The sequence below is a fragment of the Oenanthe melanoleuca genome, chromosome 2 (assembly GCF_029582105.1).
Source record: "Oenanthe melanoleuca isolate GR-GAL-2019-014 chromosome 2, OMel1.0, whole genome shotgun sequence".
Classification (NCBI taxonomy): domain Eukaryota; kingdom Metazoa; phylum Chordata; class Aves; order Passeriformes; family Muscicapidae; genus Oenanthe; species Oenanthe melanoleuca.
Window position 1 is genome coordinate 9473038 of NC_079335.1, and position 27098 is coordinate 9500135.

Genomic DNA, 27098 nt, shown 5'->3' on the forward strand with positions numbered 1-27098 from the left:
CTCAGGCTTGAGGAAAAAATTATTAAGCCTCGTTCTGTGCTACTAAATGTGAGTGTGCCCAGCAAGAGCACTGGGAGAGGTTGATGCACTGAGGGGAGTTAAAAAACGTTAATGCTGCCTCTGAGCATGGAAGGGTACAGCCACTCTCAACTATTTATTTCTTTGTGCTCAAAGGTATTATAGGGTACATAGTGGCTCACAAAAATAAAGACTGGTATTTGAGATACTTCCTGTGCTTGTTGGAGGAGAACAAGGCCTAGAGTATTTTGAAAGTAAAAGCATATTTCCTGTGAAAAACTGCTGAAGTGACGTGTGATATTGTTTCGGAGCTGGAGGCACAGGCAATGATTCAGGCCAGCAGCATTGGCAGCTGGGCTGCTGTGAGGCCGAGGGGAGGGTGCTGAGCACCAGCCTGTCTAAACCTGCAGCTAGGGCACAGCATCATGTGCTCCTCTTGCTGCCCTGGGAACAGGAAGACAGGCAGTGTCCTCTGGCTGCAGACAGCCTCAGAGGCTTCATTAGGGACTAGAGGCTGGTCTGCCAGCAGGTGTTAGCAGATCTGCTCAGGTTGAGTAAGTACCTGCTCCAGAGGCTCCACAGAGAGCCAGTGTAGGTCTCCAGGCTACCCAAGCACAAAGGTGATTCCATTGTGGCATCAGGACTTCCTGTAAGCTGAAGGTCATTCCTGCATTAGAAAGACTTGTCCCTGAGGTTAGTTCAGTCCAAGACCTGTCCTCCTGATCGTCTGGTTTAGGTTTTCCTTCAGTGCTTACCATGGCTGTTAGCCTGCTTATCAGCTGAATCACTGCCCCCATGCAGACCTGCATGGTTCCACTGGGGGCTGAATCCATCTCACTGGCTCCCAGGAGCCTTCTTTCCCCTGCAGCAGCTCAGCTCCGAGGGAGGAGGTGGCTGGGAGCAGAACACAGCCCTGACAGTCTGCTGGAACACAGTTGCTGGAGCTGGTTTTCAAATCTGCAGCAGGGCTGTATCTCGCAGTGGGTAGGAAGCACTTTTGCACAGTGTCTGCAGTTACTCAGCTGCTGGAAACCTTTGTTCTGTGCTGCTCTGTGTGGAGCTTGATATAGCTTGGATTTTTTTTTATTTTTTATGCTTGAGTTCTATTATTGTCCTTGCTGGATATATTTTAAAACAACTAGTGCACACATGAATTTATTCCCTTGAGGTCTTTCTGCCCAAGAGATGCTCAAACTGAGTGTATGTGTGACCTTGTGGTAATAGGTGGGATAAGTCTAATAGATAGTTTTGGTTTCCATTCCCAGCAGTTTTTCAGGTGATGCGAGCTGCTTTTCTATCATAAAAACTCAATTTTTTCTAAAATTTCTTTCTAGACTTGGGTTTGCTATCTGTTTTGTAACAATGCTGTAAGATCTACCCCAGGGTATCTAGTGGACAAACTCATTTCTCAAAGGCTTACTGGACAGAAAGGGAAAAATACTTCTGACTACAGCAGAAAACTAGGAATTTTCTCTGAGTCTTGCTAATATAGTCTTTGTCTCACCCTAAAATAGGATTCCCCCAATCCCAAACATCTGCCTTGTTCCCAGTCTTGAGGTCAAACCTCCTGGCCACAACTCTCTATTTAAGAAAAAGATGTAGACACAAGTTGTAATCTGTGCTATGAAAATCTAATCTGTGACCTAATTTGTTGTGATACCATGAAGAACCTGTCAGTAGCAATCACTGTAACCCGTGGCACGGATGCACTGCTGCTTTCCAAGAGCGCTCGCCGGAGCCCCAGAGGGAGCGGTGTCAGGCCAAGTGAGTACATTTGGGCTCCTCCACTGACAAATTTGGGGATAATATACAGACAACTCTCAGGTCACTTCTGTTATTCTTTTTAAATGGAATTGGTATGGGCAGTCTTACTATGCGTGGAAGTCAACCTTTTCTGAGGATCCCTGTGGAACAGGCTGGTTTGAAACGTGTGGGAAGGCAACCAAAACTGGACAGTTTTCTGTGCATGCAATAATAGATGTTTACCTGTCTGTTCTTCATTCCCCACGACCATGGCAGCAGCTTGGATGAAACCAACTCACTGGGCGAGTGGTTAGAGGAGGGACTTGTCTGAATAACTTCTCACCAGTGGGAGCTGTGGTTCCGTGGGCTGATTCTCAGAGGGCAAAACTGGCTGGTTTCTAGTACAGCCCCTTTGGGCCAAGTTTGTTGTCCTTTAAGGAGAAAAAACAAGGTCTTTTTTGGTGTGTTGCTGAAAACATAGCACTGTCAATCTTGTTCTGCAAGGCTAGAGAAGGAAGGAGAGGTTTACAGGTCAGGAATGCACATGTAATGGGCTGAAAAACTGGGAATTGCACTCCTAGGTCCCTGCACTGCTACATCTGTCAGGGAAAAAACTTAACTATGGAACTACTGCTGTATCAGAAACAACAGAGTGGGGCTTCCATTTTGATTGTTCTATAAATAACTGTTTGGGTTTTTTGGTTTGTTTTTTTTTCCCTTGTTTTTTTTAATATTATCTTTCAAATGCTTTACTTGAAAGTACTAAATTAAAATTTACAAGGCCATGCAGTCTGTTAACAACTGCTAAAATCCATGTCTGGTTAGTAAGCCCATCAATCCATTTGTTTTTGAGATGCAGTAACCTAGATCCAGTAAGATGCACGTGCGTGGTCTGCTGCCTCCCTTTCTTGCCTTCACTGGAGCTACCTGTGATGCTGTTAAGGCATTAGATCTTAAGATGTCTTATTTATTTTGAGCCTCCTCTTTATTTTCAATACTTTGTTCCCTAGCATATATTAGGTGTATGCTAGTATAGAATACTTGCATTATGGTAGTAATTTGTGTGTTCTTTTTTTGTATTTTGATGTACTTTTACCCACCCAGAACACTCAGAGCTCAAGTTTCAATGTGTTATTTGTTGATTTTTGTTCACTCCAGGCTTTTTCCTCCACCCACTCACTTCCTCTCACAAATGTTTCCTCATTTCACCACTTTTTCACACCCATTTCTAGCACAGGGTTGCCTCCCACTGCGGGCAGGCTCAGCACTTCATCTACCTCAGCACTTCATCTACTGTTCACCTCTGCGGGAGATGGGCGACAGATCCAGGTGTGAGGGGAGGAGCAGAGGGAGGAGGAGGTGCTTGCCCATGTCAGGGCATGGTGGCAGGGAGAGGAGGTCTAGGTGCAGGTGTATTTTTGGGCAGCAGGATCACAGGTGTAAGCAGAGTGGATGTATGGGTGGAGGGAGTGAAGGTAGAGAGTACAGTGGTTTTATGTGTGTGCTCATGATGGGGCACAGCAAAACCTCTGTGTGTGCACAGCTGGGAGAGAGCTGGGCATGCTGGGCTGGGACCTCTGAGGTTTGAGGAAGCTGCATCTCCAGACCAGAATGCAGCCAGCAGCCAGCCCAGAGACCCTCAGCAAAGCACAGGCAGCTGAGGTGGCACTTACGATAGCTCCAACTTTTAATGTGCAATTTTGTTCCGTTTGCCTTTTATTTTTAACAAAAGGTTTCTCACCTCCCCTTGGACAGCACCAGTTTCTTAACCACATGGAGTGCATCTGGCAGCTTACAACCTGTTAAAAGAGGAAAAAATACCACGATGAAAATAACATGTCTGTAGTTTTAAATTAGGTAAGGGCTAAAATTAGTAGGAGCAGGCCTGTCTGTGGCTGTGCAAACCAGCAGAGAATTAACATTCATCTGATGCTGAGCAAGGCAAGCAGAGGTTTGCAGCTCACACTTCCTTCGCCTTGTCCCACTCCTGTCCTTGCAGCTTTGCTTCCCCGCAGGGCTCAGTCACCAGTTAGCAGAAAGCTGTGCAGATACCACTAACCTTGTGCCAATACTGAGTGCTACTTTCAGCATTGTGAAGTGTTAGCAACAGCCAGAACATTTTTACCACACTCCTTTCATTTCTTTGCTCAAGTGCTGTGAGTGCAGCTTTGGACGCATCGTGCTAAGGTCACTTGTCAGAGCCCTGGCTGTGGCCTGAGTCCCACGCTGGGGCTGGATCCACCCACCATCTCCTCAGTGAGATAGGAGCCCCCAAAACACTTGTTTCCTCTTCCCAGCTGTGGTTTACTTTCCTCTTCTGTAATTGTGTTTCTAACAGGGCTGCAGTAAAAACCAGTTGCTGAATTATTCACCTCACTAGAATAACTCTCGGGTGATTTGGTTCTTTGCAGACTATATTTCATCTCACATCCTGGCATCGTTTTCATTCACTGCATGACCCATGCAAACAGGTTTATTTGTGCAAGTTAAAGTGTGCAGTAGACTGGTGGGGTGATGTGTTTGAGGATAAAGGCAAGAGCCTTCACCTCTCTCCCCTCTTCTCTGGCAACTGCTGTGCTAGGCCTTATGCCCACTGCCAAAGTCAAACTCCTGGGTGTGAGTGTTCTTCCACCCCTAGCATATCCAGAGGAATCAGAGGTCACTTGGGAATCAAAATTAAACAATGCCTTAGTGCAGCCTTGAAAAGTTTACTCAAAGGGCTGGCATTGCTCCAGTGCAGTTAAACTGGTGACCTCCCTCCCATAACAGCCCCAGAGAGGGCTCTGGTTTGGCTGACAGTGGCCAGAGGTGGCTGCAGAGCTTCACCCTAGGTGGCAGGGCTGCATTCACACTCCTTGCACCATTCTCCCAACCAGAGCATGCAGGGTGCAAAACCAGGGAGGGCTGGGCTGCGACAGGCACGTTGCTGCTCAGAGACCTCTGGGAGGAGTTGTACTGGAGGCTTGTGAGATGCCAGGCTGCTTCAGGCAAGGATCAGGGACCATCCCCAAATGGGAAAAGCCACAGAACACCTGGACTTGGCTTGTTTCCCTGGGCCATGCCTCCTCTGAACTATCCATGGAGGGACAGCTGGAGGCTGTCTCTGCAGGCCCCATCCAGCAGCGTGCTCCCGGCACTGGACAGCTGCTGCCATCAGGGCAGTTATGTGATGCATGATTTATGTTCCATCAGTTCAGTGTCCTGCCAGAGACACAGGGACAGAGTGCGATGTGGAATATCTCTGTGGTCTGCAAGCTCTAGAGATTATTTGGGCTTCTATGGTGGTTGGTCTGGACTAGTCAACAAAACTCACATGGATAAAAGCTAGCCCTGATTCCCAAGATTCTTCTGGCAATCCTGGAACTGAGGAGAGCAAGTGCTCCTGCCTGGGAATCCTAACTCTCACTGAAGGAATTGCTAGTGACCAAATACTCTTTTCTGTGATTTAGTGGGTCTGTCAGACATCCTGCTTACATTGAAGCATTTAGAAATATATACTGTACATGTTAGTGTTCTCTTGTCAGTGCACTCTGAGTATCACAGATATCACTGGCAATGGCCTACAGCAATCCATCAAATGTGAACGAAGAAACCACTCCCATCACTATTTAAGGGTTAGGACCACGTTTCTTCCCCAGGATTACTACCTTGAAAGGACATGGTTTTAGGAGTGCCTCCAAAATGCCAATCTTATACCAGGACTTCTTGTGCCAAGGATCCATAGCGAATACATTCTGGTTATTGGTGTTACTATAATTGCATTTGTGAGCAAAACCTGCTTTAGGTCCACTTGCACCAGTTCTAGGTCTGCTGGTACCCCCCTCTATGCCTGGACATAACATGAATCACAAACCCTCTAAAATACATTTATGCATTGAAGTAGAAATGCACTTGGAACTGTAGCTGCTGTTCATACCAAAAAAACAGTCTTGTAAACTTGTTGAGATTCTGTTTGGTCTGTCACCTTTTTTAAAAAAAAATAAACTACCTGATGTGAAAAGCACTTGGTGGATATACTTAGAACTCTTGTTGGTGACTGTGCCACCCCACATGCTTTTGCACAGAGCTCCCAAGAGACCACATAGTTGGCACAGGAGCAGTAAATTCTTCCCCCTGCAGGTTCCTGCAGATGCCAGTCAGTTTGAGGAAGCAGGAAAAGAGAGCAGAGGCCCAGAAGGAGAATACTATGTTCAAGTGAGCACTTAGAAAAGGACTGATCCTGATAACCTTGAGTGCCTGCTGAGCCCACTGGCAGGCTGGAGCACTTATCCAGAACCCTTGGAGAGGACCATCTGATCCAAGGCCTCCAAAGAGATCATGCCCTATCAGCATGTTGTCCAGTGCTGTGTGGGTTTGGAGCTGTTCCTGGGCAGTTTTCATAGAACTGAATATAGTTATTTGCATGTTGCACAGTGTCTGGGCTTTTCCTCTTCCTCTTAGCTCTGTTGGGCACTGCTGTACAAGTGTCTGTGAGGGAAGTTGTGTTCTCAGTCAGTGCCCAAATTGGTGTAACTTCCTCTGGACAGCGGCTCCCAGAACTGCAGCCCTGTCTGCACCAGGCCTGCTGGGGAAGGGGAAGAGCAGAGGCTGCTCTGCAGGGGGACTTTGGTGAGGAACTTCCCCTGTGTTTGTTCTCCTCCCCTAGTTCCTCATGCATGACATGATTCGAGTCCTCATGTTCCCCATCAGGTGACATTCACCATCTGGGGTTTCTGCAACAGGGGATGCTCATGTCCACTCGAGAGGAGCTGTGGGCTTCCTGTGAAATCCCCTGTGGAATAATAGCACATTACTACCCGTGTGTCCAGCATGCCTTGGCCTCTCATCTGCCCTGCTGCTGGGAGAGCTTTGGGGGGCAGCCAGAGGTGTCCTTGATTCTGGGGAAAACCAGAGCCAGCCCCTCTGGTCCTGCCTGCGGGTTCAGCATGGGGAGCAGATCCCCTTTCACTCCCCTGTGCTGGGAGCTGCACCACCTGCTCAAGTCCAGGGAAACAGGAGGAAGGTGAGCCATGTTTCTGCCCCCAGTGCCCTGCCTGCAGCCACTGCATGGCCCCCAAGCCTTGGTGCAAGGGCAGGTGGTGCTAGTTCACACTCAACTCAGACCCACCAACTTGCCAAGCTGGTCTTTCTCCAAAGTTGCTCCATATCTGCTTTACCCTCTGCTGCAGGATGGAGCCCAACACAGGCTTTGCTGTGTTCCCTGAAGGTTTGACCTACTCACTAGCTGTCAGGCAGTTGTGGGTGTGTTCTAAATATTTGTTTAGATCATCTTTCTCATAGTGTGCTGAATAGTTTCTGAGCTGGAAGAGCAGGCAGAGCCTTGGCCTGGGAACAAATTAAGCTACCCCCTCTTGATATGTTTTTACTTTTTTGTTTTGTTTTCTTTCCTGCACTACTTTGTTGGGCTGTAGTACTACTGCGAATTTCACTGACATCAGTAAAATACTGACAATTTCCCCAGTGCATCTCAGCAGGATCAGAACTCTTTGGAGATGAAAGCATATCTAATTGTATGAAAGACAATCTTTTCAGTATTTTCAGAGGTCACTGAAATTTGGTCCCTTATCCCAGAGCCTCCTTTTGCCCTAGACACTAATATTGCAAGTGCAGTAGGTGAATTTAAGTTCCAACCCCATGAGGAGATACACTAGTTAATAGAAAGAACTTTGGAAATTGTCCTTCCTCTCTCTGATGTCATTTTTATCCCTTGAGTGTATAGAGATTAAAAGATAGTTGATGAGCATACTGAACATTCATTGCACATTTCTCTTCTAGTATCCAGCTGACCTCAAATCTAGAATGAAATTAATTTGCATTTGTTTCTAAAAGTATCTTTTTTTGTGAATCAAAATGTCAACACATTTGAAAGTGGTCCCACATGAGACATTTGTATCTCTAGGAGTTTAAATTGCTGGATCAATGTCCCATTAATACTAAGGGTGTTTAAAGGACAAATTCTCTGCCTACTGCAGTGAAAATTTACCCCAAGGTATGACATTTCACCTGCCAGTGAGTATAAGATTGTTGAATATAATGGACCAGAATAGCAAGATTTGCACATGCTCGTAACAAAAATGTGTGAGAAGCAGATCCCATTACAGAAACCTTCCCCCTTTTTTTTTCCCTCCTCCTTTTTCAGGCATTAAAGTTTGCATGCTCTTTGCAACTTACATTACTGCACTGTTCAGAAGCCTGTGCCTGAATTTGGGCACAGTTTAGTCATGCAGCATATGAGTTAATAAAGTGAGGCCCAAAAATCTTCCACTCAAAACGGTGCACAAAAATGAGAGCACCAGGGTACGTCCAAGGTCTTGTGGCACAAAGCCTGACTCCAGCTGGACCACAGAGCTATGAGCCCCATCACATGCTCTCCTGGTGGCAGCTCTACTGATGAACAGGGCTTTGCCAGAGCTTGTCTGCCCTCAGCATGGCTCTGTCCTGAGGGAGCACGAGGACAGGCGGCAAGTCTCAATCCCCTCCTCCCCAAATGAAATACGGAGACAACTGGACTGAGCTATCGGCACTCCAAAGCACTGCAAATAATCTGAAGGCAGAGGCCCGCTGAAGCTGAGCCTGAGGCATGTTTACCCAAGGAAGTGCCAACATAGCCCAGGAGAACATACCATGAAATTGCACCACACTGTCCCTCCCTTGCGCTGTCACGGAAACCAGATGCCAGGATGGAAAAGCACCAGGAGATGAATAAAAAAGCTTTAAGTGCCAGAGAGCCCTGCTCAGCCCTACCTTCTGCTGCAGGCCATCTATGCTTCTCAGCATTCCCTGGTCTCCTGCCAATTCCCATCAACAGCTGTGGTTTGTGGTTGTAATGCTCAGCATTTGTCTCCTCTTTCTACTAGCAGACCTGCCCAAAAGCTGGATGTGCAGCGTGTAGCAGTTCAAGAGTCCCAGGGCTCCCAGAACTGCCCTCTAAGTATGAAAACAAATCTTTCTTTACTCCTTTATCTTCTCCAAGGCCTGAGACATTGCAAGTGTGAGTTTGTAAGGCTTCTGGGCCCTTCTGATGGCATTTGTGAGGAAAGATTACATAACACAGTGCTTTATAATACATAATTTTCTTTCTTTTAAAGAACAAGAAAGTGCCAGCAGTAAGTCTAAACCTGGATTGCCAGCCCAGAAGCAGCCTGCTTACTGCATTTAGCACATGAAATGTTCTTCACTCCACCATGGCTATTCCCAGTTTCTGTGTCTAAGTATTACTGTTGAGGCTGCAGCTTGGGTAGGAGTGGCTCCAAGATGTTAGCAAGTGTCTGTTAGGAATCCCAGTCCCTGATTCAGGAGGCCCCAGAAGTTCATTAGATGTTTAATAGCTTCCAGTCACTGCTGTGCTGGACGGACCTGAACTGGTGACCGAGGGGGGAAAGGTTCTCTCACACATTTCCAAACCCTGAGGCATCTGTTCCCCAGACACAAATTTGTCTAATTCCCCTAAACCACTGATGATCTGCCCTGAAACGATACTCCCATTCCCTTAGGAAATCCCTTGGGTTGATATCAAGTAGATAGTTATTTTTGGATTCTTTCCCAGAGAGAGTGCACTGTATTGCTCTGAACCCTACACACCAAATAAATATATCATCCTACTGTAGTAATGGTCCAAAAAGTTTTATTGAAGGGGAAACAGGTTATTAATAATTAAGGGCAGTTCACTGTATTGGTTTTGAGCCAAGTAAAGCTAATAGAGCTTTTTTTTTTTTTATAGCAACGATAAAAGTGTAGAATATGGAGACTGAATTGATTGCAGCATTTAATGCAACATAAAGTCAATTAATGAATTTCAAGGGTTAACTCTACATTAAAGTGAAGCAATGTATTAATCATTTTTAAAGATTAGCAAAAGCAAACAAACAAACAAAAATAAAAAGCCCATCCCTTTTTTTTTATTAGTAAATTTCTGTATTTTTGTCTTCCTGAGGGAGAAACTCTTATGACCAATATTTTTACTTCTTTTATCCTAAAGCTCTGAGTGCTTATATGTAGGTGTGTGCTTTTCCCTTACTTCCTTTTAAAGTAAAATAAAACCTTTACAAGAAGGTGATCAGTGATTAATTCTAACAAAATTCTCCTACAGGTACCTGTGATATTCTCATGGCAGGGATGGACAGTAGTGTAGAGGGAACAGTATTTAACAAACACTTTTGCAAGAAAGGCTGTAAATGAGGACAGTTCTAAACTTCTACGAGTTTGGACCACCCCATATTGTCTACCCAGTTACAGCTTCTTAATTTAAAAGTATATTTTTTATTTCTCTGCAATAACAGAAGAACAGGGCATGGAAAAAAGAAAACAGAATCACTGGGTGATTAACTGTACTAATGAGGATGAGGAAGGTTTTAAAACATTCTGCACTGAACAATTTAAATGTTTATTGCAGAATAAACCTGCAGCCATTCCTTCTCACTGACAGCCATAATATTGTTATGTTGTCCCTTTGCAGCATTTCCCAAACCATCCACTTATTCTGAAACCTTTGTCCAAGTCTCAATATGACATGAAATCTTTTTCTGCACTGTGATCTCGTACTCTCTGCCTTATATCTTGGTAGCTATTCAGTCTTCCAATGGGCACACGTGCCCCTCTTTGCCATCTGGCCACATTCAAGTCCTGAGTGCAGCCCCCTCTGCACTAAACCCAAGCTTGTCACATTCAGCTGCAAAACCTTCCACAAGCTCAGGGGCAGAGTCTGTCATCGAGCAGCAGCGTGTTGTGCCTTAGGACAGAAGTGACCCCATTAAAACCATTTAGGAGCGTGCACACTTATGACTGGCTCACTGCCCTTATTGCCCTCCTTGCCCTCACATGGTTCCCCAGGCCCTCTCACATCCCTGCTGAAGCTGGTCCTCTTTGAGCAAACCACAGAAGGGTATTCTCTACATCTGCCCCTACCAGCCTTTTAAATTAAAATTCAACTGATAAACAATTAAGATTAAAATAATAATGGTAACATAACGGCAGCATGAAGGAGCAGATACTATTTGTCTTAGAAGAGAAGAAAACATAATTGAAATATAGAGTCCTGTGAACAGTGTAACTAATGAATTGTAATTTTCTCCTGATTTGCATTCTGTGTGCCCTGCATTTCCCACTGGATATTTCTCAGTGTGAAACTTCTGGGCTCCTCCCTGTTTCCAGCTCTCCCCTTCCCAGCTACATTCCCAGTGCTTCCACTGCAGTTCTCCCAGTCTCTCTTTTACATCTTGCCAGCCCAGCAGGAGATGATCCAAGCAGGTTGACTGGGCAGTATACACATGCTGTTGAGTGTCCAGCACCATAAAGCAGATTTCCAGCGGAGTGTGGGCTGTGTGTCCTGGGACAGGAAGAATGGCTACTTGTCATAGGCCAAGGGCTCACAGGCAAGCTGGAAACCAACTCCAAGTGACCATCCTCACTGCATAATACTTAGTAGAGACACTGTGCTGCTCCAACTTTTGTTGTTTGTTGATTTAGGACTAGCTTGGTGGTAGAAAGCCAATTTGTACAGCAGATCTCAGCGTTTGTGTTTTCCCCTCATCTACAAGTTGGTCTGCAAGCTGCTAGGAGCAGGAATTGCACCAGTTTTTTTAAGGCATTGTACAAATATTTCCAACTTAGCTTTTTGCATATGAAGTTACTGAAGTTTAATGGTGTCACTTTAGGCACTTAGAAGTTGCCAGAATGGGATGTACCACTGCCAGCCTTCGTAGCCTTCTTGCTTAATGTCATACGAGAAGTTTGAGGTCAGAAATATGGTCTATGCTTCAGAGTTACAGACTAGCGCCTCACAAGAGAAGATTACTTTGCTTCTTTCTGGTTTTTAGCTTGTTCACTGCCTGAGACAGGAATAATTTAGAATCAGGAGAATACGAGCATGTATTTAAAAAGTCCCACCAGTTTGTGATGCAATCCTGCAGAGGTGGTGTGGTCATGGGGAAAAGCTGTCTAGTCTGATCATTAACATAATAGGCACCTAAGCTGTTACTCCAGGAACCCAGATGTCTCAGATGGGACTGGATCCAGATTGTTATAAACAGGCACAGAATGTTTGCCAGCTCATGTGTGGGGTTTATCAGCTAGACATAAAAAACAGTATCTTTTAATCAATTGGGAGAACTCAGAATAAGTTTAAACAATTACAATGTGCAATACCAGCTTTACTCTTTTATTGCTAACTGAATATTAAACAGCTGTATCTGGTGCTAGATTTAGCTCTAGGTGCCATATTCTTGCTCAGGAAAAAGGAAGAGAAAGATGTCTGGTGTGCAGTTGCTCAGCAGAGGAAGTGTTTAAGTGCCTGCCTAAATGCTTTGTTTCATGGAAGTGTTCATCTGCACCCAGTCTGTCTCTCACAGATTACAGCACGGGAAAGTCCTGGCTTTCCATTTCCTCTGCTAGCAAACTCCTCCTTGTAGCTAGAGGGGCTTGTGCTTGTGGGACCAGTAAGGACTCTATTTCTGTCCCTCAAGCTACCCAGGCATCTTAAAATGATTGGGCTCAAAGATTCTGCTTCATAACCCAAATATGCCTACCATGGCATGGGTGAGTGGGAATTTTTTATCCCACAGAAAAAGAGTGCTACCTAACCACTTCATATGAGGTCATGGGAGAACCTACAAGAAAATGTGTGTACTGATGAGGAAAGGGTTTCTTCAAAGTTCTTTACATTCAGCAATTTGGTCCACTGAAATAATTTTAATGTCTGCTGCTCTTTGGGGCATATGATGGCATTGCAAGAAGGCAACAGTTTAAAGGGATACAACAGATGACTGCATCAAAACAGCATAATTTTAAAGAGGTAGATGTAGTTGTGAGCTAATAACTAAATCATAGTTATTTTTTCTCTCATTATTCAGTAGCCTTGTATTCAATGTCATTTAGATCACACACAAAGATAAATTTAGTTTCTAGAAGTTGAAGTGAATGCTGCAGAACCAGTTGAGGTTTTGATTGACTAAGTTGAATTCTTGTTTTCAGATGGGACCAAACAGTCATGTTCTTTCAAACTGAACTAGTGGTACAAGAGCAGGACAGTGGCAGCAGTGACACTGCAGTCCAGTGAGGTGCTGAGCACACTCAGCTCATGGTTGTGCCACTGGAGCTCAAGGAACACATCCTAAGGGATGCAGCCTGAGATGCTGTCCTTGCTCGTGTCATGCCCAGAGGTGCCTAACACTGCTGTTCCGTGAAGTCCATGTTTACTCACTGAATTTTGAAATTGTCCCCTGAGATTGATACTCTGCAAAGCCCTTCCCTGAGGTGCTTTAATTAAGTTACATTTCCCCAACCGAAGACTGCAACTTCCCCTGTGATGTGAAGAGGAAACTAAGAACAGCTGTAGCAGAGGAAACAGCGGAGGCAAAATGAAATGGTCTCTTGACAATGTCCCTTGGTAACACCTAGACACAGCCCAAAAACCACTTATGAGCTAAATGCTGTTCTGAGGGCCTCTAATAACAAATGAATTAAGCACTTTGGGGAAAAAGAAAAATAAAACACCCACCAATAAACAAAAACCCTGCAATGATTACATCATGACAAAGGATGTGATCAAAGTAAAATACCAATCTCATGCTCCTGAGGTAGGCAGAAATCTCAATGAAATCAATGAATATTTGTTCCCATCAGGGCTGCACAACTGTGTTTGGTCAAAAACACCCAAATCAAACCAAAACTAAAAACTGGGTTCTGTTCCAGAGAGTCATGAGCCAGTGGGGACATTGTCTTCCCTGTTCTCTGAAACATTGATTCTGTCCATTAACTGGAATACTGTTATGCTGCTGATCTGAAGAATTCTGTGGGGAAGAGAAGAAAAAGAAAATAAAATGTTTGTGAAGAAGTTCCAGTTCAGATATATATTTTATTTCCTCCTGTGGTCCTGGTGGTTTACTTTGTTTAATAAACTGTCTTGATTGAGGCTAATGGGAGATCATATGAAATTCTGCCACTCTGCATCACCTGATTTGCAGCCTCCTCTGACTTGGTGAAGCCCTTACTTAAAGGCGCTGACTGCTACCAAGGGTGAATAAATACAGTGACATTTAGGAGTTTACAGAAACATTTAGGAGTTTTGCTGGAGAAAGGTGCCTCTCATACGAGCAAAGGTGATGGTCCAGCACCTGCTGAGGTGATCACAGCTTTTCTACTATACTGAGCACAAACAGGTGCATCTGGGGCTTTTCCTCCACTGAGTGCCATAAATTCAGAAGTGCAGTCTGTGGCCATGACCTCCTAAACTTGGTAATGCTGGATTATCTCAGTTGCTTAGCAGGCCTCTTCCCTTGCCAGTTTGCTACCAGCATAGGTTCACCACTGCAACTGCTCAAACTACTTGTCAATGCAATGGAGTCCATGTGATGATCACTGAGGAAATTCTGTATTTCACAAACTTTTACAAGCAGCTTAAAGATCTCAGAATCTAATAGTGTGTTCTGCTCTATTCTGTAGCAGGTCTACTACTCTAATTTATCTTTCTATTTTCCAGTAGAGATAAAACAATTAAAATAGCTGCAGTTCCTCTTTCCACCTTCCTCTATGCTTACTGGTCTGTAGTCTTCTTCTAATGCAGGCTTAACACCTGACATTTTATCTTTTTTCCTCCTTTTTCTTCTCTATCTCATATAGGTGAGCTGAATTTTTGAGGTAAGGCAGCAAAATGTAAAAAAAAAAAAAAAAAGCTTTATTTTGCGAAATCTCCATTATTCTTGATCACAGTCCAACTGACATGGCATTGAACCCTCCTGTGTTATTTGACTTAAAGAAGTGTTCATTAATTGAGAGCGTGCTGTGTGTTTTAGCTGAGGATCCCCACACAAAGAGGCCATGCTGATCATCTGTAGGGAGCAACTGCATCACCAGATGAGCAAACCCAGAAATAATCTTGGACTTTGTAATGGCAGAAGAGGAGATGTTAGAGGAGTTAGTCACGTGAAGTGAGTGGGGCATAGCATGAGGAGATGACAGCATTTTACCAGGTCTGTCAGGGTAAAAAGATTGAACTCCAGAAGCATCTCAGTTTTCCCACTTGTCACTTAAATATCAAAATGACCTTTTTTTGGTGGTGGGGGGAAGGCATTTTGAGATTGTGAGTGCCTGTCTCTATGCACGTATAAAACATTGTAGCTGTTTGGCACGACAGTGTCTGGAAGCACTTCAGGGATCCTTATGAGCATCCAGTGGTTTGACCTTGGCTTTTTGTTTTGTCTGTGCTTCTGTAAATTTATGTAGATCGTTCATGTTTTGTTACAACTGTTTATATTCTGAAGAGCAACATTCATATCAGAGGATTTGTACTCTCTCAATGAAAGCCCTAGAGGAGTCTGTGGTATAAATGTGACTGCCTCTGCATTCTCTCATCTACTACCGTGGCACTCGTCGTTAGTTTTATCTGAACTGAAAGGTGCTGTGAACCACAACAGTGTAACAAGGGAGCCCTGAAAAGCTGCCTTTCTTCCATTCTTGACATTTTCCATAAGAAATTTCATCTCTTTAACCATTTCTTTAAAAGAATAATCTTTAGCCATAGGATGTTTTCTTTCTATTTTCATCCATGTAATGGAAGATCTATTGCTGTCCTCCTCCCCAAAACAAACAAGGCTGCTGTCAGTGGTCAGGGCGCTCTATTGTCCCCGCTGAGTTCACATGGCTCAGGGTGATGGTCATTTCTTTTTGCCTTTGGACTCTCTCCCCTAGGCTACCATTAGGTTGAAAAGCAGCTGAAGTATCACAACAGTGCATGGCACCTAAGGGCAGCTTTGCTCCTGTGGCTTTATTTATCCATCTGGCCATCCATATATAAAGTAAAGTCATCTTTTGTCACTGGCATATACACACATATATGCAATATGTATACATCCAAGAGTACATTAGAGCTTATTAATATTTTCTTGATGAAAATTCTCTGACCTGTTTTCTTTCTTCTCAGATATACCTACCTAACACCAACTAACAAAATCCTCAGGCATTTAGCATCATAGGAACAGTTATGTTCTGTTACCAGTCTTTTATTCTATGACACTAACTGAAAAATACAGTCTTTAATTCTGTTTTACTGTTGTTGTTTTGGGGGGTTGTTTTCTTGGGGAGAGTTTTAATATTTATTGCCTGGTAATAATATTAATATCATTATTTAATATTTATTGATAGCCTAGTAAAATAATTTTGCATTCAGAAGAAGCAATTAAGAAATTAAAAGTGAAGGCAGAACTAATAGAAAATTGCTGGGTTTTTTAGTCATGCAGCATTTTCCACAGTGTTCAATAATTTTTTATGCTTCAATTATTATGTGGGATGTGGATGTCTTAATGTGCAGCTGCTGTTAAAGCATCAGTGATGCTCAGTGTCTGGGCATTCTTGTCCTCTGAAAGATGTGAGATCGAAATCAAAGGTTACAGAAACTTGCAATTTTGGAGAACCCTAAAGAGTACATATTATTATAAACCTGCCCATGGTTTTGGTAGGAAATTTTCTTTGTCTAACCCCACCCTGCCAAGCCCCAAGTGCTTTATAATGTTATGAGCAAAAAAACCTGTTCATTCCTGAGGCTGGTTGTGTGTAGTTCTTTAGTTCTGTGTAGCAGGACAAAGTTCTGTAGTATGACAGGTGAGACCCCCCTGGTTTTTATTAAGCCCAAACAGTAACGAGTTCACCATTAGCTCAGAGCACAATCTTGCTTCTCTGAATTCAGTTCAGTGGGACCTGGATCACCTCCTGCCTGGCACACAGACTTGTAAAGCTCTATGGACTTTAAAGAAGATGAGGATATGGTAATGACCTGCCTCATCTCAGGAAGGAGTGTGCATCAATTCATACCTCAAAATTTGTATCCACTGTAAAAAAATCCTTTCTGTGGCGGAAGTGAAAAGCCATGTCAAGCACTTGTTCAGCCACTTACACAAATCACACACAGACAGAACTGGAACTTCTGTCATTCTGCTGAAGGTGCTTCTGTGAAAATCTTTTTTCTATCTTCTTTGACATCCCCTCTGTTTGCCCCAGTCTGTACAAAGCAATCAGAGCCTCCAGAGCTTGCCTGAGCACTCCCCTTTCCCTGCTTAGGTGAAGGCAGTGGGCAGGTATGTGGTACACCAGCCCTGGTCTTGCTTGACTGCTACCCAAGGACCAAAACTCAAGTGTGGTGATTTCATTTGAGTTCACCAAACAGGTTTTGCAGCTGAGCCATACTCACAAATGGCTTCCTTCATATCCCAGGATACTCTTTTAGCTAAAATATTTTAAAGTTATTATAATCAATTAATATATCTTGAATTCTAACAAGACATGCTAAATTTATCAGATAAAGTCAACGTATATGTAAGTATGAAAATAAAAATGGAAATACACCGACATATAAATAAATCTCTGAGCTATTTTCCATTTTTGTGCTTTCTCGGTGGGCTTGGGGGTACCTGACATTCACTAATGTTTGGCAGTTAACAAACTGCTATCAGGCTTCTGATGAGAAACTAGCAGGAGTGGTTGGACTGTGAGGTGCTTGGTTTGTCTCTTTCAGATTGAGAAACACCCTTTGATCACAGCTGTATTGATAATGTTTTACAATTCAAGGGTGCAAGTTTTGTCTGTGCACTACTGCCTGGCTGTCCCCTGGGTGTCTGAGCCGCTCCCAGTGCAGCCTCGCTGAACGTGCTGTGAACTCCCCTCGGTGTCACAACAGCTCAGCTGAAGGCCAGGTGAGAATGCACAGCAAAATTTAGAAAAGCATTGTCTAGATTCCAGGTTATGTTAAGGAAAAAAAAAACAACCAAGGCAGAACAAAAACGGCAGAGCTTTTAATTTTTTCTTTCTAAGTAGGTATATGTGGAATTTTACTAGAGCAGCAAGCCCTAAAACAAGGTATTAGAGCAATCCTTCTGCTTTGGCAAATTTATCCACAGCAGGAGAAGCAGTTCAGGGTGTGCATTGTCTCTGTGTGAAGATACCAAAATCCAGGGTGTGATATGGAAGGTGAAACCTTCATAAAATCACAGAATATGCTGAGTTGGAAGAGACCCACAAGGAAGATTGAGTCCAAATCCTGGCCCTGCACAGATACCATGTAATTAAGTCCATGGGATTTTCTTAAAATATGCTTTTGTGTTGAAAGTCATTTAGAATCATTTATGCTGGAGAAGACCTTTTCAATCATTGAGCCCTTCCATAAACCTGCAGCAGAGTCACCGCTAAGCCACGTCCCCAAGTGCCACAGCTACATGTCTTTTAAACACCTCCAGTGATGGTGACTCCACCACTTTTATGGGCAGCTTGTTCCAATGCTTGACAACCATTTCTATTAGGACTTTTTTTCCCTAATGTCCAATCTAAACCTTTCCTGGTGCAACTGGAGGCCAATTCCTCTTGGCCTGTCTCTTGTCACTTGGGAGAAGAGACCGACCCCACATGGCTACATCCTCCTTTCAGGGACTTGTAGAAAGCCATAAAGTAGCCCTGAGGCTCCTTTTCTCCAGGTTAAATAACCCCATAACCCCACGCGGGTTTTTTTCTGATTTTTAAACACATTTTAAATGTCTTTTGTGTTTTTGAGGAGATCGAGGTGGAAAGCGTTCCAGGATCAACCTTAGTGCAATGGTACAGGGCTCTGGCAGCGCTCACTGAGGGATGGAACCTTCCACATTTCTTTTATTATTTATTTTTGCTGTGATCCACTTGGGAAGACATTTCTGAACTGCTTTAAGCCAGCAGTCCCACTTTTCTCAGAGAAGGACCACCCCATCTCCCTTCCCAAGCTGGCTTTGCCAACTGCAAACACTTTAAACCCCCGAGCCACGCCCTAAAAAGCACCAGAATCACCGCGCTGGCTCCAGGCCCGGTGGATAACGTTGATTGAGTGACGTTAATGAGCTGTTCCGGGGGGCTGCGGGGAGAGGCTGCCCCTTTAAGGGGTTGCCCCACTCGCCGCCTCGCCCGCCCGCCTCTCTTTCGCTCCCCCGCCCGTGCCCGAGACACTCGGAGTCGAAGCAGGTGCATGCGCAGTGCGCTGGCGGCCGGGCGCGCCTGCGCAGTCACCTGCTGCTGGCGGCCCCCGGTACATCCGGGTCAGCGCACGCCCGCCCGCACGGCCGGTGCCCGCGGTGCTGTGCGGCCGCTCCCCCCCGCTCCCCCCTCCCCGCGCGCGCTCCCGCCGCCCGCGCGCGCTCCCGGCGCGCTCCCGCCACCCGCGCGCGCCGCTCCGTCGCTGCTCCGGCCGAGCGGGGGAGGCGGCGGCTCCGGCTCCGCTCCCGGTCCCGGTCCCGCTCCGGATCCCGGTCCCGCATCGCCGCGCGCGGGCGGCTCGGTGAGTGCCAGCGGCGCGGAGGGCGGGAGGGGCCGGGCGGGGCGCTCGCCGCCGCATCCCCCGCCTTCCCGCGGCGCCGGCGGCGCGACCCCCGCCCCGTTCCCGCGGGGCCCCCGTTCCCCGCCCGGCTCCAGCTGTTGCTTTCCCCGCTCCCCCAGCGCTTCGCAACTTCTCCCGTCCCGCCGCCGCTTCCCCCGCCCGCCCGGGAGGGGCCCCGGGCGCGGGGAAGCGCCGGTCGCTGCTCCCGGCCGGGGGAAGCACGCGGGTCACCGGGGACCGGCCGCGCTGCCCCGGCCGCTCCTGCCCCTGCCGCGGGCTCGGGGTCTGCTCTGCGCCCGGTGCGAGCGCGGGCGGCTCCCGGGATGCAGCTAGTGCCGCGGGATGCGGGATGGAGTGACAGTGCTAATGGATAACGGGAGCGGCGGGAGGGGGAGAGCTCCTGAAGGGACATCTGCAGCCTTTCGGAGGGTGGCTGAACGTGCAGCGGGTTAGGCGGGATGCAGGGATCGCTGCAAATTTGTCATGGTGAGGGTGTATCCTGCAGGTTGGTGTGCAGCGCTGTGATGCTGGGGCTGTAATTCCAGGGGGGGTTAAGGTGAATTTGGAGTCTGTAATAGGAGAGTGTTGCTTCTAACTTATTCATTATGTAGCTGATAAAAATCAAATTTTAATTGCATTATAATTTTCTCCAGTATAATTCGAGAATAAGGATGCCTGCAACTTAATTTTTTGTTATTTTTTTTAAATCTAGTGTCATATCTCACTTGGTAAAAAAATACAAGAAGTTTCTTCACATAAACATTTGAGACCCCAAAGAAATCAAGAGATTATGTGTTATGAAGGTTTTTGAAGTTTTTTTTTTTTTTTTTTTCCCTTTATCTGTTCCATAGCATAAGCATCCTGGATCTAAAAGTCAGCAACAGTGTGACAGCTGTCATATTGCTGTGATAGTGGAGTCTTACTAACATTTAAAATGTCATTCTGAGTTTCTGGTAACATAATATGGAAATACAAGTGTACATTAGCATGTATGTTAATCCTCAAACCAGTAAAACATTTTCTAGATTGATCTGATAATCTGGGTTCTTCCTTATTACTGTTTCCAGTAGTTAAAGTTACAAAGTCTCTTTTGCTCAAATTCTCTCCCCCTCTCATTGACACAATCTTCTTTCTTTGTGCTCTGACTGTTTGGACTTTAAATACAGCTTTTTAGTTAATCGGCATTTTCTATTGTAGGTTGTGGCAGATTTGAGTGTTGGACAGTAAATAACCTGAGATTGCTGTTGTCAAGGTTGGAACATGGATTCAGACTTAAAAGGCTCCCTCTGACAAATATCTTTGTTCAGCAAGGTGTGTTGTTTTTCAGAATGTATCTTTGGTTCTGTGTGGCAGGCTTAACAGCAAACCACATGAATAAGATACTGCTCTTATATGAAGTTGGATTGTTTCTTGCCTGGCATAGAAAGAGTATTCTATTGTTGAAACAGAAGCTTTGAGTAGGAGAGAAGATAACTTTTCATCCCAGTCAGACTGTCAGATTTGTTATTTCATATATTAGCTGTCTGAGAGCAGGGGCTGTGGAAAAAAGTGATCCCAGGATCTTTAAAATATCCCTGTCGAGAAGTACCAGGATTGTATGAAAATATGGAATGAATTTGATCCCATCTGTTATACAACTTCCATTTGTCATCAGGTGCTCTAGATTTTCTTCCTTGTTTGCAGTTCAGCTGGGGCCACCTGAGGGGACAGATTATAGAAGAATTTGTCTTCTGAAAGTCTCTGCCTCTTCCTGTGAAACCTTCCCAGCACTGCCTGTGGCAACCTGGTGTCAGCCAGTTCTCTTCTTACATACAAAGCTATCCTGTCCCTTTACCTGGGTTTGTGTGAGTCTTAATCTCTCAATAAAGAGCAAAAAGGAATCAATTTTTTATTGTGTCTATCAGTAGTTATATATATTTGCAAAAGAATTAATTGTTAAATTAATAGAATGCAATAGTTTAAAGACACTTAGGGGGTCTGTCACCAGACCTCTAAGTGCTTACTATACTCTTGGAATTAATAGTGTAAAGAGACAGAAGGGTGGGGAATATTTGTATTGCAAACTACTGAATTATTGAGTAATACAGTAACAGAAATTGTCTCTGTCATTTGGAAAAGCATATGTAGGGGCCACTTTGGATTTCTGCAGCTGCTTTGGCATGGTAAACATAAATGCAGATTTTTTTGCCTCTCACTGTGTATCTTGGAGAATACAAACACACAAACAGCCTGCAGTCCCCTTTTTCTTGTTCCTGCCTGCCAGCTGGGGGCATATCTTGATGTAGTGGAGACAGGCAAAATTAAAGCTTGTGTGCAAGGAGTTGGATTTGTTTTTTAAGCAGGTTTGTGTGTGGCTGTTGTAGTTAATTTGGTTGGAGGTTTTTAGGATATGATGGCACTAGTGTAAGTCAAGGTTATCACCTTTGCCTGTCCTACATAAAGGCTTGTTAATTTAATTATACCAGGAGTTTCTGTCATTGATGTAGATGGGCATAAGTTGAGAAGAATGATTCCTGTTGGTTACAGTAATGTTAACTACCCTGAAGTACATTACTAATCAATTTTATGAGATATGTAAAAATGTTTGAAAATACATCTTCAAAGCTGAAATATTTTGAGTGTTGTCAAATTGCATCTCATGGATTATCAGCTGTCAAGCGAATGTGCTACAGGCAAGGCATGCAGTTCATGTGAATGTGTATGTGCTGAATCCACACAAGGCTTGAATGTCAGTGCCAGCTCCTGTGCTTAGAACCAGGATGCAGAGAGTCATCCTGATAGTCATTTTGGTCCAACTGAATCCCTCCATTCTGTCAACATGGCTTCAGTGGTGATGAGAGTGCAGGGACTGGGGATATGAAGGCAACTCTGCTTGGATTGGAGAGAGCTAAGCACTGGGGGTCCTGAAGCACTGGCACTGCCTACTAGCTTTGGTACCTGAAATACATGCATCAGTTAGGTAGGGTAAGAATTATTGCAAATAATTTTCCAGCTATAAATATTGGCCACTTGTATGTACCATTTGATGTCTTTTCTATTCCCATTTGTTTATGTATATCAAGAGCACTTTTAAATAAATGGATAGTGCTCTTGCATACCTCTTAAGTTTTCCTTTACTATTAGTCTGTGACCATATAAACTTTACTTAGGAGTATCAGTATTTTCTCCTTATGATTGTGTAAAATTGAACACCTCTACCCAATACAGAGAAATCTGCATTTCTCTTAATGTTTACAAAGACAGGAACTTATTTGATTTCCTTTAATTTCAGGATCTCTTATAAAATCACCTCAGTTTCCCCCATCTGTGATTCAGGAATGTTCTCTCGAGTGCCACAAGTTGGCTGCTGCAGCTGGCAAAGTGTTTCCAACTGTCTAAAATTTGCTGAGAGTAATAGGCTCTTACATAGGCACTGTTTTACATTTGCAGTTCCAGTGCTTACTGGGGATACATGTATTGCAATCTTATAAACAGCAGAGCTTAACAGAAACCAACAACAAACAATGAGCAGTTTTAGAATTGACTAGGTAAAGCTGAAAGTATTTTGAACTGCAGCACTTTCTCCTGTGTTCCCCATCCCCTGTGGTTTTAATTGCATTCTGCTTTTTTGAAATGGCATTTTGTCCTCTCTGTCACATGAAAGGCTGATGTACAGGGAATACCTTCACTGTGGAAACAGTGAAGCTAGTTACAGGCAAAGTGTAATTGAAAGGTGTAGGGAAAATGCTGCATTCTTTGCCTTTTCACTCATGATCATTTGAATTTCAGAATACTTGTAAGACAGTCATGGTTGTGAGGTAAGGGCTCAGCCTGTCCTGCTCAGTCTGTTTATGTGGCTTATGAACTCAGATCTGTTGTTACAACCTTCATTGTCTGGTTATGCTGCCCTCTTCATTTACTGCCTCTATTGATGGTGATATTGATGAAATGTTTAGTAATTTATTTCTGGTTAACTCTGACAATATTAATGCTGTCCATGTAATTGATTTGTAAAAGTATTTTTGATTCCAGACTTACTACTTTTTGAATGTTCTTTAGGATTGCCTTTTCAGCACCTAGAAAAAAGAATTTTTATGATTATAGAACCTAAAAAAGTATTGAGTAGTTTGTGTGTCTTGGGAAAGGCTGTTGTTTGTCTTCTTTGCACTAACCTGAAGTTCTGATGCTGCATTTGGGCAATCTGACAGACCAAACCTGCCATTTTTTTTTCTACTACATGAAATTATTGTGGGACTGTAGGAAAAATTGGGGACTAAATATCTCTGCAACGAAGAGATTGTACTTATGTACAATCTTCAAGTGTATAAACCTAGTTTTCTGTAATAATGTTTGTATGGGAGGATATATTTTTGTTCTTTTACTCCCATTCAGTGAAAATGCTGTATGGCTTGTGGTCTTGATTACTAAGTGTTGGTCTGATTCTCTGGCTTATATCTGCAGCACTTGGGATTCCCAGGTGGTCCCTGTGCAAACAGTGTGACTGGGTCTGGGACAGCTTAGTTTGTGAGATTTGGGTGCGTTTTGGCTGTAGCTACAAAAATAGCATGCCTTGCAAAACAGGCCTTCTGTCTGCCACCCACACCAAAACCTAAAGCTTGATCCTGTAGGCAGTTAATACGTTTATCTGGGAGGCTGATTCCATCAGCAAATGCTTCACCTGAAATTGGTGTCCACCAGGCAAAAAAAAAACAACAAAATCTAACATTGGTAATCACTTTATGCATAAGAAAGTGCAGCAGAACACTGTCCTAGATACATTTTTAAAAGCACTTTTTACTTCAGACTACAGGGCTTAAATGTTCCCCAGTAGCAGGAGGCAGTTCTGTGAGCAAATTCTGTTTAACTGGCGTAGTTCAAAAGACTCTTAAATTCAGCCATGAGGCAATTCTGGTTCTCCTTCAGTACTAGATGATTAAATTAAATGGAGTGTTAGCCTGAGTAACTTTTTCTGGTGTGCTGCACAGGGTAATAGATGAGTTCCTATGAGCCCTAGTTGTAAATTAGGTGACTGGAAAGCCCCGTTTCTGTGTCTAGTGGCTGTAGCAGTTGAATAACTTCAAAAGTTAGATCTAATTGCATATTCTTCCAGTCAGATGTGGCACTGGATGATGGCTCATTCTGCTTTTTATTATAGCAGTCTGGAGGGTAACATCCTCCTGGAAACAGATTCCTTGCCTTTTTGTGTTGCACAACAAAGGTGTTTGTTTCAGCCTCTGATGTACAAATCAGTTTGACCTTCTACTGAATAAAAAACAAAAAAACAGACGGTTTTCTGAATTCTAGCACTGTTATTCTAGAAAAAGAAAGCTGTAAGAATTATTAAGAAATACATTCATATCAGGTTTTTTTTTTTATTTTATTTTGGAGGGGCTTTTTGGGTTTGGGAGGGGGTTTGGGTGTTTTTTTTTGTTTTGTTTTTCTTCTTTTGGGGGGGGGTACTTGTTGTTTAAACAAAAACTTCCTGTTTACCATCCTTGAAAGTGAAAATTCTTAGGCAAGCTGCATTCTGGGCATGAAAAGACATTTCATTTCTTGTTGTATTTGCACCTTTTATGTGCTGAGACATACTGTTACTTGAAACTGTTCCCATCAAAGGTGGAAGTGAAATAAGTAACCACTAGACTTCATGAGGCTTCATTTCAAAGATAAAATTGCTGACCTTTTATATAAATGAAGATCATACAGACAAGAGAGCATTGTTTAAAGATTGCTTATGGAAGCAGTTAATTGATTTGGAGTTTAGATTTCCTGCTTCTGTGTGGGGAGATGTGGATTTGTCAGCTGAACAGGCAATTGAATTGGAATGGTGGGTTTGAAATTTTTTGCTATGGCTACTTTGCTTGTTCCCATGTATAACTGACTAAAGTCATGTTCTTCTAAGCACTAAAATAGTAGATGCTTACCTTTGCATCTCAGAGAATTAATTCAGAACTGAATTAATTTCTTAGCTGGAGTAACAGAGTAGCATAATCTATTTGAGATCTCCAACTTTGAGATTTGGATGCCAATCCTACAAGAACTTTCAATTAGTATAACAAAGCACAAGTTGTTTTCTTGTCTTTTCTGAAATTTATTATTTTAGCAGTGTTCAAAGTTTTTATGGGGAAATTCACCATTATTCTGTAACTCTGGCTTCTTAATAAACATGGGCAGAATTGTGTCCTGGTAGGAAACTTACTGTAGGTGTGACTGACAGTAGAGTCTAGTAAATGGCAGTGTAAGAGTCTATTGATTTAGACCTAATATTTTGAGTGTGGCATAATATTGATGTTAATATTGTGTCAGGTTTTCAAAGGAATTTCAGTCAAACGACTTCAGTAACTGCCAGAAGTGAAGCTTGGGAACAGATGTTGTAACGGGAGTCTTAAAATTTGACAGCTCTTCAAATAACTCTGGTGTGTCTCTGCTTTAGAGCAGAGTGTTTTTGCAGGGCTGATCCTCTCACTTTGCTTTTCTCCCTGTCCATAGTCAAGAATGGGCCTCAGTTTGACCCCATTTCAATCCTATGAAAACTCATGCTCTAATAAACATGTATCCAGGCAGGCAGCATGGAAGAAGAACTGTGTTTGGATGGAGATGACAATTAACTCAGAGGAGGATCCACTTGCTTTGGGTTGAAAGCAAGGAAGAATATTAATTAGAATTTGGGAGTGAGTTAGGCCCAGGTTGATGATAAACTAGCAGAGAGGTTGGTTGTGAGCTCTTTGGCTGTGTTGGTTAGTACTGAGGGGGTGTGTAGAGAGATGCTGCCTCTCACCCAGCGTCTTGGGGATATCAAGGAAAATGAAGACTTGCTGGACAAAGAAAATACATAAAAGAGAGCTGATAGACAGGAGTAATAAAGGTAGAAGCTAGGATTTTGTAAAGAATGCAGATAGGTCTGTTGGACAAGAAACTTGTGATGGTAAAAGTAGAGTTAGAAAATCTGTAAGGCAGGGACTGCAGTGAAATAAACAGTTTTGTCCATTGCTATTAGTAGCCAATGTGTCTTCACCACTTTAGCTTAATATGTATCTCTGAGTGGTAAAAATTGGAGTTGTGAGCAAATGGTTCTGATTCTGATCATGAGGTAACTACGAGGATGAATTGTCTGGGCTCATCTCCTGGTTAAGAATTTATACTGTTTGTTTGTGAAGCAGTGCTCAAAAGTCCAGAAGTTGCAGAAAGCAAGCAGCCATGAATATGTAATCGTAGGCCTTTTCTTCCATTAGTGCCTTGCTTCATCCCCCCAAGTGTCTGGTGCTAGTTCTGTCAGCACAGTGTTCGGTAGTGTGTCTTCATTGCTTTAGACTGCACCATGCTCTTGCTAGATTGCTCCAGAGAAGTTAATTTCCTCACGGATAGTCTGGTGCTGCTTTCTGTAAAGTTATTTATTATCAGAATGGTCTAGTGAGATGAGGAAGTAGTTTGCTTCCTATTTGACAGGAGGGGTGAAGGCACGGAGAAGTTAGTTTTGCATGGTTAGAAATGACTATAACCTGACTCTTTTTAGACTGCTTTACATATTGTAGCCACATCCCCGTAGAACTTGCCACTTTTACTATGATACCCTTTCAATAATGAATTCTAGCGTCACATTTCCTCCTTGTGTTTGCAGTCTCTTTGGGCATGTAGCTGCCCCAATCGAACCCGAGAACAAGGCAGTGCTCCCGGTCCGCTGGTTATTGCAGCCTGGATATGGCCATTCAAAAAGGCAAAGTTGTTTCTAGTTTCTTCTTTTGTAACCATGTTGCTTGCTCAGAGAAATGAGGAAGTGTTAATTCCGGCCTTGTGTGACTCTGGAGAACCTGTGCTCTGGTGTTAGTAGCTCCTTTAAACCTCGGTACTGATGCATTCCTTCTCTGTACTGTATTCACACAGCTTTAGGGCCAAGCTGGCACATGTTGGAAAAAGACACCTACTTGGTGTTTAAGTGTTATGGAGAAGTTGCAGCCTTATTAACAGAATTGCGGGAAAGGAATTCCTTTCCCTGCTTTATGGTGAGGGAAGGAGAGATGAGCTGTTTTTCCTTTTTCAG

At 43.7% G+C, this 27098-nt stretch overlaps 1 protein-coding gene across 2 annotated transcripts in view; it reads left to right on the forward strand.

Moving 5' to 3' along the window:
• The window catches only part of CYRIB (CYFIP related Rac1 interactor B), a 96342-nt gene that overhangs the window by 1904 nt on the left and 67340 nt on the right, over positions 1-27098 (forward strand). The window lies entirely within an intron of this gene.